The 17,598-nt window shown below is 49.2% G+C and overlaps 1 pseudogene; it reads right to left on the bottom strand.

Annotated features, from left to right (window-relative positions):
• Positions 1-3,723: 3,723 nt before the first annotated feature.
• Positions 3,724-15,958, bottom strand: LOC138568780 (exosome complex component RRP43 pseudogene; annotated as a pseudogene).
• Between the last annotated feature and the right edge of the window lie 1,640 nt (positions 15,959-17,598).

Here is a 17,598-nt window from a genome sequence, read left to right as displayed (position 1 = left end):
ATACCGTCCTTTTGCCGACAGTCGTTTTTCGATGGATTTTTACCTCTCTTTGCTTAGTTTGTGGGTGGCGGTCAGACTTGGTGGACCGCTGGTGGCATATAGGCAGTTCTAACAACATAATGAAAACTTTAATCAGTGGGGGAGGATGGAACTCCAACCAATGGACGACACCATTGTCTGTTACTGGAACCATATTAAGCATGCCAACAATCTATGGGATCACAGCTATATATATATATATATATTGTTGAAAACCCTGCACCAAGGTCCAGGAAAGGTGGAAGGCACTCCAGGAAACAGTCTTGCTTGCAATAGTCACAGCAAAACACTGAGGCAGGAAACCAGGTAATGTCAGCCAAAAATCAATACTTTAATTCATAAAATGTCCAGGACGGGAAAAACAAACACGAATAACGATGCGTTTCGCGGTAACAGACCGCTTGTTCACGTTTAAGGCAACAAACATAATGGAAGGACTATTTATACAGTCATCAACTCTATGACTTCTGTGTAGAGAGTCGTGCTGTCAGAAAGCACCAAAGTATTAACTGAAAAGGATACGGTACTCAAAAGGATACAGGTGGTAGGGTCTTCCGGATCCCTGTTCACGCGTTTTGATAGTTGTGAAGTCAAGTTAAGACCTTCCAAATGATACAACTCTCTGACCGGTAAAACAGGCAGAGCGATGGATCACTGGAAAGGGCGTGGGTAAGGTATAGGAAGTCAGCCTAGAACAAAATAAAGTATCATGAATAACTGCCCCAACCTGGGTATGATGGAATAGAAAATGTCATGAACGCACACACTGACCTTGAGTCTAGGGCAGACGAATCCAGCAGAGTCTCTTGAGGAATCCAAGGTAGAACAAACGACAAGGAAGGGAAGATTAGTAAGGGAGACTTATCCCGAACGGAACGAGGCTCACGCTAGATACCGGGTTGATGCACCACAGGATAGCGTCCAAAGTACTGTTCACTGTCACCTTCCAATTATCCTTGAAAAGCTTCCTTCCCACGTAGAGTAAAGTATAGAAATGAATCAATCCCCCTGTTAATATCACAGGTGCAGGAGTTGGAAATAGCGCTCCTTTTGAGGTATAAACAAAGTTCACGCGGTGCTGTACAGCCGCGAAGAAAAGAGCGTGTGCGTGTGGATTTACACGCGATTAGGATTCACGCATTCCAGGCCAGCAGCGCTCGAAGACAATATATGCGTGTGGATTTTACACGCGAGCAGGATTCACGCAGTCCAGGCCAGCAGCGCTTGAAGATAGCGTGCGCGTGTGGATTTACACGCGATTAGGATTCACGCAGTCCAGTCCATTAGCGCTTGAAGATAGCGTGCGCGTGTGGATTGACACGCGAGCAGGATTCACGCAGTCCAGACCAGCAGCGCTTGAAGATAGCGTGCGCGTGTGGATTTACACGCGAGCAGGATTCACGCAGTCCAGTCCAGCAGCGCTTGAAGATAGCGTGCGCGTGTGGATTTACACGCGAGCAGGATTCACGCAGTCCAGTCCAGCAGCGCTTGAAGATAGCGTGCGCGTGTGGATTTACACGCGAGCAGGATTCACGCAGTCCAGACCAGCAGCGCTTGAAGATAGCGTGTGCGTGTGGATTTACACGCGAGCAGGATTCACGCAGTCCAGTCCAGCAACGCTTGAAGATAGCGTGCGCGTGTGGAGTTACACGCAACCAAACAGCTCCAGGAATCAGCGTGTGACGGAAAACACGCTATAGAAGGCCCAAAAAGTAGCTGTAGTAACCTGCAAGGATGCAGACCGGAGGGTCAGCTACACAACGCCAAATGATTCGATCAGAAGCAGCGAGTGAAGTTTCCATGCTGCTTAAATACGTAATGCCGTAGTTCACGTGACGAAGCAGAATACACGTGAAGTTAGCGACGTGAAAAGTGCAAACGTCGTTTTCCCGGCAACGTATCGAACAACCGCCATTTGGAATAGAACGGTCTAGCTGTTCTACGAGCGTAGGAGGTAGGACCACGTCCAGCATGCATGACACGTGCACACTTTCTTTTCTTGTCTCTTGAAGAAGTACGCCATCTTGGAATGGGTTAAAGCGTGTTATAACTAACTAAGCTCAGTAGCAAAGAGAAACAAAACATGCTTATATGGACATGCTCGGCTAACCCAGGGCAAATGGTTATTGTTGACAAAAAAGCCCGCTTTATGTAAGGTAAGTTCTGGTAAAAATGAATGAATAAATAATTACATGCAATATCTAAAATACAGTGCGTATTGCACTCATTCTTTCAAATTTGTTCCATTCAAGTGTACTTAATTTAACCCGTGCAAACACCTGAACCGGTATTCACGAGCTATGCAAAATTTTCAAAGTACAACAAATGTTGTTAAAGTGCTATGTGCATTTGATAACCTAAAAATTAATTTTGCAATTTGTAAAGTGCCTAGTGCATTTAGCAGCACAACAAGATCCTATGTCGAAACGTGATAAAGTGCTTAGTGCATTCTTAAAAAAAGATTTATTTTACACTTGAATAATTTCTAAAAGGCATGAGTTAAGAACAGTTTTACCAGATTATTTGGGCAATTGCCTATACATAATAAAACCTCACTTTCAAAACAGCCCCATATATGATAATCTGAAAATTAATTTTACAGTTTATAAAGTGCCTAGTGCATTTAGCAGCGTGACAGAATCCTATGTCGGAACATGATAAAGTGCTTAGTGCATCCTTAAAAACAGATGTATTTTACACTTGAATCATTTATAAATAGCATGAATTAAGAACAGTTTTACCAGATCATTATTTGGGAAATTGCCTCCACATAATAAAGCCTCACTTTCAAAACAGCACCATACGATATAAATGACCCTAAAATCAATAATAAACCAATGGGAATAAGAGACAGATTGAAATTAAAGAAAATAAAAAAATGTGCATATCACTGTTGTTCCATTGTGTTACATTTATACTTCAACAAAGAATATCCGTTGGTTGCCCTTACAAGAAAAAGAAGTGAAAAAATAAAAGCTAAAAGACAAGAGAGGTCTAGAATTCTAGTGAATCTCAAAATGGCAGAAGAAAAAAAAATAAATAGACCCTCAAATCATTACAATTGTGAGAAAACATAACACCCATGTTTTAAACAGACCAAAAGCCAAAAACAATCAAATACATTTACAATGTTGGTTGACGCAATCCTATAAATACAATATATTATAAACAAAGAGGAAGGTCTTAAGTGCACATAATGTTAGAGGTAACTGGAACCCAACTCAACATGCCACGGTCTGGGATCGTCTTTGGCAAATCAATGTTTTACTTTCATTGCTTTTTACACACACACCCCCCCTTTAATCACATCAATGACATGTGGGCTCACAGCATCAAAAGTACATATTTACTGAGTTCTCTTTGAGCATTTGTGGGGCTGCAGGAAACCAGTTCGACCTCACACACCATCATTTGTTTGGGATAAGGGACATGATCGCCCCATGGCGCACTTTGTTGCTGCGTGGCCACAAGGATAGGCCTAGTCATGAGTTTGGAAGACCATGAACTGTTATTAGTCCAGGATAGTTGAGCACATTTTCTAAATTGGCATAGCCGCACCCGGGGACACTGGGGGTCACATTGGCTGCAGTTTCTTGGTTCATGGGGGACATTGGGCAAACACACTTGGGCAATGCCATTTTAGTTAGTACAAGAGGATTGTGATGACTGTAATTTTTTTTCTTCTTAGAAATCCTTTGATTTTAAAAGAAAAATGAAAATCTTGAGTCTGGTTTGTTTTATCTTCATGCTTCCCATTACTTCATCAATCAGCATTTTGACCTCCTTGTGCCTGGTGATTGCACGGCTAATAGAGTCCTGAAGCTTTTTGCCTGACAGGGCACTTCCACCTGGTTTATGAACAGAACACAGCCTTTTTCCTTCATCAATCACAATGGTTATTGCTTCTGTGGCCAGATTTGCTTCTTCTCCAGTAAGATCAACAATTAGGAACGTCTTGTCAAATATAGCAAAAGATGTTGCAACGGGATGTTTTCCTATCTTCAGGGAACTCTTCTGATTCAGGTCAACTTCAGCAAGGCCTGTCCTGTCATTTACTTTAGCTAATGGCACCTGTACATTTCTTAAAGCGGCCAGTAGGGCGCACATACAGGCAAACAGTAGGTTTCCATCATAATCGAGACTTAGGAGATCACAGTACAGAACCCACACTAGCTTGGCATTTGAAATGCACACATCTTCCTTTAGTTTCATCTGTGTATTTTACATAACGTCAGCAATGAACTGACTGGCCACTTGAGCTTCTTCTCCTGGAGGCCCAGTGCGGAATCTTGATGCACATGAGGTTGGCAGGTCCAGGTTGTGAGTGAACAATGTAGCCTTGACAGGGTGAATCTATTGTAGGTGATGCAAACTCCGTTTGGATGCCACATGCCTGCTTTCAGTGCAAGCACAGAGTCCTTCCTTTCTGCTTTATAGCTCCAGCACAGAGCACACGCATATACTCCTTTATTTTCCTTTTCGTTCGCTCAGTCTACGGAGCACAATAAAGTCACCACCTTATTGGCCCAGGTTCATTCAGGGAGTGGCGCTTACCTTCCATGCACCTTTTATTCACCTCATGCTCCGTTCACGGAGCACACAGAACACGCTTCCCCTGTTTTTTTTCTGTTTTTGCTCCAAGCACGGAGCGCACTCAAAATACCACTGTGGCCCGGGCTCATCCGGAGTGCACGAGAGGCACTCCGCCTTCCTCCTTGCTTCAAACATAGAGTGTGTGTTCATATATGTATATTTGTCACTGTTTCAGGCTCCAACCACGGAACAAACCTCTTTCTCCCTCTCCCGCAGGCAGGAGCAGCTAGTTCCCAGGCAGCACACTGCAGGACGCTGCCACCTGGGGCGCAGGAGACCACGCTGACAGGCCCATGTCGGAAGCCTTCCAACAGCACTCCTCCTTCCACTCTTCGTTGTTTTTCCAAGAGCCCCGAAAAACAGAGTGGTTATAGAACACCGCCTGTGGCCCGGGTTGGCTCCAGCAACCAGCGGGCTGCTGCTTCCTTCTTCCTGGCTCTGATTCACTGCCTTCTCACGGCCTGGGCTTCCTCAACACAGGACCACAGCTGCAGGTCACTGCAGGGGGGTTCCTCACCCCTCGTTGCCAATGTTATGGGTTGGGCCTGTCATCACACAGGCTAGCCGGACCATTGATGGGGGTACCCATCACGCCAGGATACTGCTGTGGTCACACAGCTGGATCGTTGTATCGCCATGGTCACAGCTTGGTTGCTGGGGGCACCCGTACTTCAATGAAGCCGTGAGCACACAGTTGGACAATGGCCTGGGGGCACCAAGGTTACACACGCAGATCTGGGGTCACACAGATCAACAGGGGGCTGCAATACCATAATCGCACAGAGTCAGCCTGCAGGCCCAAAAGAGACACGGACACCAAAGTTGCCAGGCATGGAGTCTGCCGCCATAACCTGGGCATTTGTCCATTACTATTCCAACATACATCACCATTGCTCATTCCTCTTGGCCCCTTTCCTTCCAACCAGTAAGGTGCAGAATGAGACATGTCTTCTTTTTGGCATACAAAGGCCGCAGATTTATTTTCACACATAATAAAACCACAGCAAACAATTGTGAAAATAGCTCCAAAGGTGCGGCGACTGCTCCGTGTCCAAAACCTGCTTTCCTCTTTTCCCAACAAAGTCCACAGTAGGCACAACTCCCCAAACCCTTCGTGTCTGAGACCTGCCTGACCTTGCAGGTGTTACTGGGCTGAGAGAGTGCTGTTTATTCAGGGGAAGCTGAGCGAAGACCCTTCCGGCTTTGCAATGGCTCATCATTCGGAGTCTATCTCTTGTCACTGGTCACCAGAACACTGCCTCGCCATAGTTGTCCCTTATTGTAAAACTACAATCCTTTCCTGCGGCAGTGGGCGTCCTTCTGCTGTGGGTTGTAAGTTCCCTGCAGCAGGACGCCTGCCGCTTATATGGGGCTTGGCCCGCCCCTTTTCTATTGTTGCCCTTCACAGGCTTTCCAAGCACTTTGGCGCGCTTGGACTTATCCCCCCTTTACCCACAGGGGAGGAAGGAGGAGGACTCTGCCCTGGTTATCGGAGTCTGTCTCTTGTCACAGGTTGCCAAAACACTGCACGCCGAAGGTGGGTTGCTGCCCACCACGCTCCCTTTCCTCTTTCATAGTTCCAGGAGCTTTGTGCAAACATTCCAATAAAACAGATCAATTCCAGCTGCCGACAAGTGCACTCCATCCTTCAAGTAATACTCAGGAGATTTCAAATTGATCAAGTCGTGCCTGATCTGGGGAAAACCTCTGCCCCTGCAGAATTTTGCCATTGTGCAATTCAATTTCCTTCTCAACTTCTCCACAGCTGAGTGACTCAGCGCCCCTCCATTCCTGCCTCGGAATGATTTCTGACCACACAATCTCGGTCTCCCCCAGCTGTGCTGACAACTCCTGTAATGAAAACATCATCTCCCTCATCAGGCTCCCCCTCCCCAAGCTCGTCAAATCGTTGACCCCAAGATGTATGATCAAGACATCCGGCTTTTGCTGCTTACCCAGCAATTTACGAATGTGCCCCTGCAGCTGTTCCCTTCTCATCCCGGGCACCCTGTGCCACCATATCCGGTACTCGCCAGTGGTCAGTTCCTCCTGCTCGGCCGTCCAGCTCGCACCGGCCCTTGACACAAAGGAATGCTCTACCACCCAGACGGACCGCCTCCTCCTCTGTGCAGCCGCTACTAGGAAGGAGATGAGAAGGAAACGGCTAACGCTACAGTTTTTTGGGCCTAATGTATCTCTTGAAACGCCCAGATTTCCATCCCCCTATTTGCTTGATTGCTTCTGAACCCAGGCCCATCTTTGCTGCTGACGTAGCCGCCACAATCCTAAAAGAATGAGTCCCGAACACTACATCTGTCACCCCAATCTTGACCAGTGCCATGTCCATGACCCTCCTAAATTGGAAACGGCTCAAAGCCGACCCATCACTGTGCAAAAGAAGGGGGACCCCTCACCTGTAGGCAGTCTCTGTCAGAGATATGCAGCAACGCATCCCACTGGAAACACTGTGCTCCCTTGCGTGCCTAGGAGTATAACTGTCCTACCTTTCTCCTTCTGATCGGTCTTGGATCTTCTCAGAAAAATGCTTAACTGCCCCTGTGCTAAGTGAACGTAACCCAGCCTCAAAAAACCAGAGCCCCTGCTGTCCCTATTCTGTGGCACCAGCTCACTAACTCTGAATGCCCCAAAGAAGGCTAACGTGAAGGCCGCTGTGAACAAAACCCTCTCAGACTCATTGTGACAAACCCCCCTAGGCAGTCAATCGGACTGCAATTTTACCACATCAATGGGTCCCCTTGCATCCGGCTTCCTCTCAGCCTGCTTGGACCAACCTCTCATTGCCATCACAATGTAATGCTCTTTCGTGGGATCCGTTTTGCCCCACAACTTGTAACAGTGGGCTATTGCAGCCAAGTGATAGGCCATCCAAGATCTAATTCTCCCAGACCGCCAACACCATCCTGCAACGGCCCGTACTGGTAAATCCCTCTGCCCTTCTGTCAAACACCTCGTTCCGGAAGACCAAGAACTGCTCCCAGCACACTTTGTATCTTCTCGCCGTGCCAGGTGCTAGAGCGGTATGGATCCCCCCAATCATGCTCCACTACCGTGCCTTGAATGGGGCCATCATCCTGCTTGCCTCCGGCCAGCTCCCCCGAAACTTCTCCCACTGTAAAGGAGAAGAGAGCCAGTGGCCATGTTTTTCACCCCTGGAATATGGCGTGCCCTCACCTCTGTGTTCAATGTCAGCAAGCTTTTTGTGAGCTCTCTAAGCTCTCTAAGCAGCTTCAGAACCCTGGAATTGCTGGACGTCCCCTGATTGATTGATCTTCACCACTGCCAAGTTGTCTGACCAGATCAACACCTTTTTGTTCCTTAACTGCCTGCCCCACATCTTAAATGCAACCACGATGGGGAACAGCTCTAGCAGCGTGATGTCCCTAGTAATCCCCTCACGATGCCATGCTGCAGGCCATGCCTGGCCTGTTCTGACTTGAGTGTCGTGTAGACCGATGAGACCTCCGTCCCCAAGTGACGCACAGGGGAACAAAATAGAAACCAGCTGTGCGACCCTTGAGGCCACAGGTGAGAGATGTCTTCCCAGATCCACGGAGCCTCTGGAACACCGATGCTGCTGTCAAGAAGGAATGAGGTTAAGCACCAGGCAATCACAATACAGGCAGGTAAACAAAAGAATCTAAAGTGTCTTACCTATCTGGTGTAAGGGAGACCCAGGTAACCTGGTAGGGAGGTTCGAGGCTCAAAAAGATACAGCGGTCCCTGGAGAGGTAGAACCGCAGGTAAGCGTGGATACTGGTAGGCCACCTGTAAGATAGGGCTTGACTTGGGCGTAGAAGTACAGCAAGGATTCCAGGGATGATCCAAAGACAAGTCGAGATGCAGTCCAAAAATCCGGCAACAGGTAAACAGTTCCGAGCAAAGGTACAAAGGGGTGTCCAAGAGAGTCCAAGATAGAGTTCCGTGGTCGAGGTAGCAAGGAGCAAGTAGAAACGCCAAACAGGGTCCGAAGCCAGCTGAGAAGCAATGATCGTCCTGCCTCTCAGTTCTTTATACTGTGTGTCTCTGGGTCATGTGACGTCTACCAAGATCACGTGAGGAACGCCACACTGTATCACGTGACCGACGTGATGACGTATCGCCGTCCCTTCTGCGATACATCCTCCAAGGCAGTTGCCAATGCAGGAAAGGTTGTAAGCGAGCCCGTACACCAAAGAAGGAACGGTGTTTTCGGTTCTGTGGGTTCACCGAATCCCTTGAGCCTCGAAGCTGGGGTGGAGGTGTTTGGGGAAGGTGAGCAGTGTTCTGATGTGGGGAGGCCTGATGTGCTAAGGATCGCCTAACATAGCCCCTCCCCAACGGCCCACGACCCCGTGGGCAGGATGGATGGTCTAAATGGAAACGGGCTACCAAGCGAGGGGCATTCAGGTCAGAGGTGGAAACCCATGAACGTTCCTCTGGGCCGTAACCCTTCCAATCTACCAGGTACTGGATCCCTCCCCTAAACCACCTGGAGCCCAAAATGGCCGACACCTCGAAAACATCAGGAGAGGACAAGGACACCGGCGCAACAGGGGTACGAAGACGGACAGAGTCGGGACAAGGTTTGAGGAGGGAGACATGAAACACAGGATGGATGCGCCAAGAGCTGGGAAGCACTAGACGGAAAGCCACCGGATTAACAACCTTTGAAATCACATAGGGACCGACAAAGCGAGGCAGCAATTTCCGACAACCCACTAGGCGAAGATGACGGGAAGACAACCAGACCCTGGAACCCACCCCCAAAGGGGGAGCAGCCCGACGTTTGCCATCCACACGGGCCTTCATAGCAGCCTTTGCTTCAGTGAGATGAACCACTGTACTAGCGTGTAAGGCAGAAAGATCCCTAAGACATGTCGTGGCCGCAGGGTTCGCAGAATCAGAAGCATCAGGGACCGGCAAGACTTTGGGATGTTGGCCATAGAGGGCGTAAAAGGGAGAATAACCAGTGGCTGAATGAGCCGCATTATTATATGCGAACTCCGCAAGCCGCAAAGCGGCCAACCAAGAGGTCTGATGTTGCAATATAAGGCAACGAAGGTATTGTTCCATAGATTGGTTCGTCCTTTCGGTCTGTCCATCGGTCTCAGGATGGTAGGCCGAAGAATACCTGGTATCAATGCCCAATAGCTTCGTCAGGGATCTCCAAAACCGAGAGGTGAACTGTGACCCTCGATCAGATATAATGACCGAAGGAAGGCCGAATAGCATGAACACATGTTCAAAAAACAAATCCGCTAATACAGGAGCCGAAGGGATACCTTTGCAGGGAACAAAACGGGCCATTTTAGTGAACGTGTCCACCACCACCCAGATGGAGTCGAAGCCCTTCGACTTGGGGAGATCAGTAACGAAATCCATCGTCACCGTATGCCAGGGCCTGGGAGGTACCGGAAGCGGAAGCAACAACCCAATTGGTCGACCCCTTTGATGTTTAGCCTGAGCACATACTGCGCATGATCTAACGTAACATTCTACATCGCTCTTCATAGAAGGCCACCAACACCAACGCTTGAGAAGATCTAAAGTACGCTCTTGTCCGGGGTGAGCGTTAAAGGGAGCGTCATGAGACCACTCAAGGGCCAGATTACGTGTGTCAGGTGTGGGAAGGAACAGGCGTTCATGTACGAACGGTAATCCATCAGAGAACACTGGGTCCCATTCTCGCAACTGGTCAGAATGATCGCTAGTCCAGGATCGAACCGAGTCTATCAGTGACAATGAGGGAGTACAGAGACAAATCACATGACTCTTTCCGAGAACAGTGTCGGGGAATGTAGGCAATTGGACCCCCCCCGGGGAACGTGACAAGGCATCCGCCTTCCCATGTGCCGTTCCAGGACGGTGCATAATACGGAAGTCAAAGGATGAAAAGAAAAGATGCCATCGGACCTGTCTGCTATTAATGCATTTCAGCGAGGCCAAATCCTGTAGGTTCCGATGATCGGAGTATACTGTGATAGGATATTTAGCCCCCAGAAGATGATGACGCCAAACACGGAAAGCGTCCATGACAGCCAAGAGTTCTTTTTCCGTAACGGTATAATGAGACTCAGTACTGGAAAACTTACGGGAGTGGTATGCCACTGGATGTAATTTGCCTGTATTAGGACATGTTTGTGACAGTACCGCCCCGAGGGCAAAGGAAGAGGCATCTGCCTCGACTATGAACGGAAGATCCGGATTGGGATGTTGGAGTACCGGTGCGGTAGTGAAGGCGGTTTTCAAAGTCTCAAAAGCCTCCTGCTGTTCTCTCTGCCACTGATATGGTACCCGAGGACTAGTCAGGGCCGTGAGTGGGGCTACAATCGTGGAAAAGGAAGAGATGAAACGCCTATAGAAGTTGGCGAATCCTAAAAAGGCCTGCAAGGACTTGAGTGTTTGAGGTACTGGCCAATCTAAGACTGCTTTGACCTTAGACTCGTTCATGGATAACGCCCCAGGGGTGATGTGGAAACCCAAAAACTCAACAGAGGTCTTATGGAACTGACATTTCTCAGGTTTGGCAAATAAGGAATGTTTGCTTAAACGGGTTAATACTTCTCGGACGTGTTCTACATGATCATCCAGATCACGAGAGAAGATCAGGATGTCGTCCAAATACACAACCATGTACACATCCAGAATATCCCTGAAAATGTCATTCATGAATCGTTGGAACGTGGCCGGGGCGTTACATAAGCCAAAGGGCATGACAAGATATTCGTACAAGCCGTAACGAGTACAGAAAGCAGTTTTCCACTCGTCTCCCTCGCGAACGCGTACCAAATTGTATGCGCCGCGTAGATCAAGTTTGGTAAAAATGGAAGCATGTGTTAAATGATCTAAGAGTGGAGTGATTAACGGGATGGGATATCTATCCTTCTTGGTGATCGCGTTAAGACGCCGATAATCCACACAAGGACGTAAATCCCCCTCCTTTTTGGGTACAAAAAAGATAGGACTTGCCGCTGGTGAAGTGGAGGGGCGGATGTGTCCTAAACGCAGGGCGTTCTGTACATATTCTTTTAACACCAGTTCCTCCGAAGGAGACAGAGAGTAGATCCTGCCCGAAGGAACAGTGGAATCAGGAAGCAATTCGATTGGGCAGTCATAAGTTCTATGTGGAGGAAGTACCTCAGACGAGCCTCGATCGAAAACTGATTCGAAAGCCAGATATTCTGGCGGAATCCCAGACACCAACCCCCCAACAGTATGGGACTGTATGACTTCTGGATCGTCAACCGTCAGTGTGAGTTGTGCTAGGGCTCCCAAGACCCGAGAGGGTGTGTCAAGGGCTTGATGGATCGGGAGACAATGATTCTGACAAATATCGGACTCAAAGAGTACAGTGCCTGCTTGCCAATTGATCAATGGATTATGTTCACGTAACCAGGGAATCCCTAGTATGATACCGAATTGAGGTGCGGTGATCAAATCAAAACTTAAGGTTTCTGTGTGTATGTCCTGTATGTTCAACAAGAGGGGTGCAGTTTGATGTCTAACAGGACCAGAAACCAATGCGGAGCCGTCTACGGCTTGGACATGTTCCGGTCGTGTTTTTACCACTAAGGGTAGATTGAGGGAATGGGCCAAATCAATATCTATGTAATTACCAGTGGCACCGGAATCAATAATGATATTGACTGCATGTAGAAGGCCAGAAGAGGGACATAGAGTAGCCTTTACGGAGATGGGTTGGACACGAGCAAAGGCAAGAGGGGTTCCCGGAGAAGATGATGGGACACTCGACCTGGTCTCCGGTTCTAAGGTCGAGCCATCCGAAAAACCTGACTCTTCTTGGGACGTCGAGGACACTCTTTCACGAAATGTCCAGTGGTGCCACAGTAAAAGCACGCATTATCAACCCTTCGACGTTCCCTCTCAGATGTTGTAATAGGACTGCGTACCCCTCCCACTTGCATAGGTTCTTCAGTACCGGAAGCGGGAGTATTAAACAAGAGTAGGAGAGGAGGAGGCCCCCAATTCAGCTCTACGCTCCGCTCGGCGTGCATCTACCTGCAGGACGAGATCAACCAATTCCTGATACTGAGTAGGCATAGAAGGGATCACTGCTAAAGCGTCTTTCATGGTGTTACTCAACCCCCTATAAAAGACCACCGCCCGCTTGTTTTCTGGCCATGATGTTTCCGCAACTAGCTGATTAAACCGGGTGATGTAATCTATCAGAGTTCTTTTGCCCTGAGTCAATTCCAACAACTCCAAATCCCTAGACTGTGCCTTGTGTCGAGTATCGAATACTCGGGACATTTCTAGGACCAACAAATCAAAGTCATAAAGAACCGGGGTATTGTTTTCTAACAGGGGATTAGCCCAAGCGGCAGCTGTTCCAGCTAAATGGGAAAGGGCGAAGGCGGCCTTAGCAGTGGACGTGGGAAAAGCCAAAGGCCTGCATAAGAAATGTAACTTGCACTGGTTAACAAAGGTTCTGAATGTCTTGGGATCACCCTGGTAACGTTCAGGAGCAGCCAGGGGGGAAGGAGTTGGGAGGACTATTGGAGTCGGGACTGGGGGTGTAGTGGAGGAGCTGCCATCTCCAAACTCCGGGTCTGCAGGAAGGGAATGTTGAACGCTCTGTATGGTATCCAACCTTTGATGGATCACTGTGTTCGCGGCGGCCATATCTGCCCTTAGTATTGTAATTGCCTGAACTAAAGCAGTTATGGGTTCGTCCGTGGATCCCTGCATCGTCTAACACGACTATACGGCTTCTCAGTCTGTTCTGACTTGAGTGTTGTGTAGACCGATGAGACCTCCGTCCCCAAGTGACGCACAGGGGAACAAAATAGAAACCCGCTGTGCGACCCTTGAGGCCACAGGTGAGAGATGTCTTCCCAGATCCACGGAGCCTCTGGAACACCGATGCTGCTGTCAAGAAGGAATGAGGTTAATCACCAGGCAATCACAATACAGGCAGGTAAACAAAAGAATCTAAAGTGTCTTACCTATCTGGTGTAAGGGAGACCCAGGTAACCTAGTAGGGAGGTTCGAGGCTCAAAAAGATACAGCGGTCCCTGGAGAGGTAGAACCGCGGGTAAGCGTGGATACTGGTAGGCCACCTGTAAGATAGGGCTTGACTTGGGCGTAGAAGTACAGCAAGGATTCCAGGGATGATCCAAAGACAAGTCGAGATGCAGTCCAAAAATCCGGCAACAGGTAAACAGTTCCGAGCAAAGGTACAAAGGGGTGTCCAAGAGAGTCCAAGATAGAGTTCCGTGGTCGAGGTAGCAAGGAGCAAGTAGAAACGCCAAACAGGGTCCGAAGCCAGCTGAGAAGCAATGATCGTCCTGCCTCTCAGTTCTTTATACTGTGTGTCTCTGGGTCATGTGACGTCTACCAAGATCACGTGAGGAACGCCACACTGTATCACGTGACCGACGTGATGACGTATCGCCGTCCCTTCTGCGATACATCCTCCAAGGCAGTTGCCAATGCAGGAAAGGTTGTAAGCGAGCCCGTACACCAAAGAAGGAACGGTGTTTTCGGTTCTGTGGGTTCACCGAATCCCTTGAGCCTCGAAGCTGGGGTGGAGGTGTTTGGGGAAGGTGAGCAGTGTTCTGATGTGGGGAGGCCTGATGTGCTAAGGATCGCCTAACATGGCCACACCACTCCCTCCCTCCCCAAAATGGCCCTGAATCCATGGGCACCTGATGAATTAGTGAACAGTTTTAGCCCCTTGCTGCTGGCTAGCTCCTCTCGCCACAACAACACCCCTTTAAAGTCATCCAAGTAAGCATCCCACATCCTGAGATCCTCCTTAACCACCGACCCTAGTCGGACATGTTGTGATGCATGCTGCAACCCCACCGTTTTAAGCTCAATGCTGCTAGAAAACACCCTTACCAGCCGGGAGGACCTTACCCGCAAAGTTGAGCTTACCCGCCAACGATTGAAGCTCCCTCAGGGTGGCCTTGCTCGTGCCCCTCAAAACCCTGATTGTTTCCTTCAATTTCAGCACCTTATCACTCGGCAGCCTGCACTCCCCTGTGACTGAATCAATCTCAATCCCCAGAAAGGTCAGTGTCGTGACCGGACCCACTGTCTTCCCCCTGGCTAGCAGGACCCTGATCTCCTCCATCAATCCTTGAAACGAGCTCATGAGCTATTGGCACTCCCCGTTCCCTCTTTCCCAATAAACAAGAAGTCATCAAGGTAGTGCAGGACACCCTCCCTTACTCCCCCTCTGGATCCCTCTGCTTCAGTGCAAACTCCAGAAAGCTGCTGAATTTTTCAAAGTATGCACATGAAATAGCACAACCCATTGGCAAACATTTGTCAAAGAATTAATCATCTTGTACCTTGAAGCCCAGCAAATGGAAACTCTCCTTGTGGATTGGCAATAACCTGAAGGCGGACTCTATGTCAGCCTTCCCCATAAGAGCGCCTCTCCCTGTGGATTTCACCATCTCAACTGCACTGCATCATCAAATGATGCATAGTGTACCCTGTGCAACTCTTCAGATATGCCATCATTCACAGATTCGCCCACAGGGAAGGAAAGGTGCTGGAGTAACCGGTACTGCCCCTCCTCCTCCTTTGGAACCAGCCCCAAAGGTGATACCACAAAATTCTCCAGAGGTGGAGAGGGGAAAGGGTCCGCAACCCTTCCAAGTTTGATTTCCTTTTCAACCTTTTGTGACAATACTTCAGGCCTCCCTAATGCTGACTTCAAATTATTGGCCTCTCTGCCAACTTCAGCCCCAGTGAAGGGAATCCTGAACCCCCACCTAAAACCCTCCCGGAGAATTTTATCATCAATACTGTTGTGGTATACATTCAAAAAAGGAATCAATGCATGTAATAGAACTGGTGTGGGTAAATGGCTTTTAATCATGCTTTGCTTTATCCTTAGGTTTGGCACTGCTTCGCTGTTTCCCCTCACCTGACGAGGAGCCGCGTTCCCCTGAGCTTTTGCCCTTTGCATGCTTAAACCTACAAGATTTTCTTAAGGGAAATTTGCCTGCTCCCCCTGGTACCTGGAACGGCTGTTCCAGGGGGAGTGCCTGCGAAAGGATCCCATACCTTGCTGTGAGTAAGACCCTCTGCCTTTCCAGTACTGCTGCTTTTCCCCTTGGCCCTTATCCCCTGACTCTCTGGCAGGTACCATTTTGTCTATGTAACCACCGATATCAACCTCATCCCAAGACATTGCGGGCCAGACCTGCATCTTTAGCCTGAAGCCCCTGTCGTAATTTAGCCAGGCGTCGCTACCATATTTCAAATACAGATTATGAATGTACTGCTCGTATGCAATCATTGCCACTCCGTCCTGCAGGAATTTCTCAATCATGATGGACATATACATCCTAAAGGCCCTCAGCCAATTGTGGATAGTTGCCTCCACCTTAGGCCTTTCCCTGTCCTTCTTCTCCCCTTCTCCCTCTCTTTTTCAGATAACTCCCTCAACCCCTCACCCTCAGGTTCCATTCCCACCAAATCCAAGATTTCCATAAATTCTTTTTGCCACTCCCTCTCCTTATAGGCCGTTGAGATGTGCCATACCAATGAGTTCCCTGCCACCCTTGCGGGGGCAAAGCCTGACATTCGCCTCCCGTACTGCGTGACATTGCTCAATAATCCACCCTGCACGTGGTTGCCTGCTGGAGCCGGCACAGGCTGAACCCCCTGGCTATCAATTCCAAGCGGGGTGACCCAGGGGACTGCCGCCACCTGCCCCCACCATGTTGGCCCTAGACCCTGGGGGCCTGCTGGTGCTGAGCTTACCTGTGGCAATTGCCCCGCCCCCACCACTAGGCCTGCGCTGGGCAAGGCAAAAGCTTGATTCACCCCGGCACCCAAGCCTCTCGGCCCCAGGCTCTCACCCTGCTGATTAACCCCCTCAGCATTTCTACTCAACTGATTGAAAGCATTCACATTCCCACATAACATTTCACCATTGCCGCCATGCCCCCATGCTTGCATACATTGTATGAACATACCTTTTACAGCCTCCACAGAAGTGGGACCCTCTGCTGCTACTGCCGATTTGCCTACAGGAGCGCTGGGTGCACTGCCACGGTTCCTCGGAGCCTACGCAGGTACAGGCGCCATCAAGGCTGCAGGATCCTGTGCCCTCCCCCTTCCTTTTGCACCAGCCGATCTGCGTTTCCTGGCCGCTTCCATTTGTTGTTTGCTGGCCTTGGCCTTTTCAGTCATGATCCTCTTCCTCTTAACCACCGGCTCTTCATCGTCACTTTGCCCTTCCTCTTCTTCTTCACTGACTTCTAGGACCTGACTCTCCAGCAGAGCCTCGTCATTGCAAGTGGACTGAAACAACAATGGTGACTCAGCCCTTTGGCTGCACCCAGCCACCTCAACCCCCAGAAGAGAGACAACCAAATCCATCCAGTTTGCGGCCTGTTTGTCTGCCGTCATCCGACCCATGGCCCGGAAGGCCTCCAGGTCCTTTTTAGGGCAGGCAAACCCTCTCTCCCGTTGACCTAGGGCGGCCATATTGTTTATTTCAGCTTATTACAGCAACTTGTCCAGTGCTCACAAGGTGGTCTCCCAACTTTGCTTCAATCTACCAAACCCAGGCACATGCGCTGCTCCTGCAGCAGCCTTCCAGGTTATTCCATGGAAATATCAGACTCACTGGGATCCCCTGCAACTCTTCGCAGTTCACACAGCCTTTTCCTCGAATGCAGCAGCAGAAAACCCTTTTCTGTCACTCTCCCCCATTGAACGTAGCCAATTGTACTGCAATGCTCGGCATCCGTGTAAAGTTTCACCAGGCGAGCCCGGCAAGGCTGAAATCTATTCAAATTCCACAATCGTATGGTCCAGCGGCTCGGTTTGCCAGGCGAGTCCGCTACTTGGTTACTTTTGCTTTAAGCACTTCTTTCACCCAGAAACAGCCCGAGTGCGGTCCAAGTTAACCCCAATGTTTCGGAAGTCCCCCTGCAGCTCTCCCCCACGGGGTGTTGCCTTTCTGTTTACCTTTGA

This window comes from Ambystoma mexicanum, chromosome 2q (genome assembly GCF_040938575.1).
Source record: "Ambystoma mexicanum isolate Mex_15411 chromosome 2q, UKY_AmexF1_1, whole genome shotgun sequence".
Lineage (NCBI taxonomy): Eukaryota > Metazoa > Chordata > Amphibia > Caudata > Ambystomatidae > Ambystoma > Ambystoma mexicanum.
This window is presented reverse-complemented; position numbering and strand designations above follow the sequence as displayed.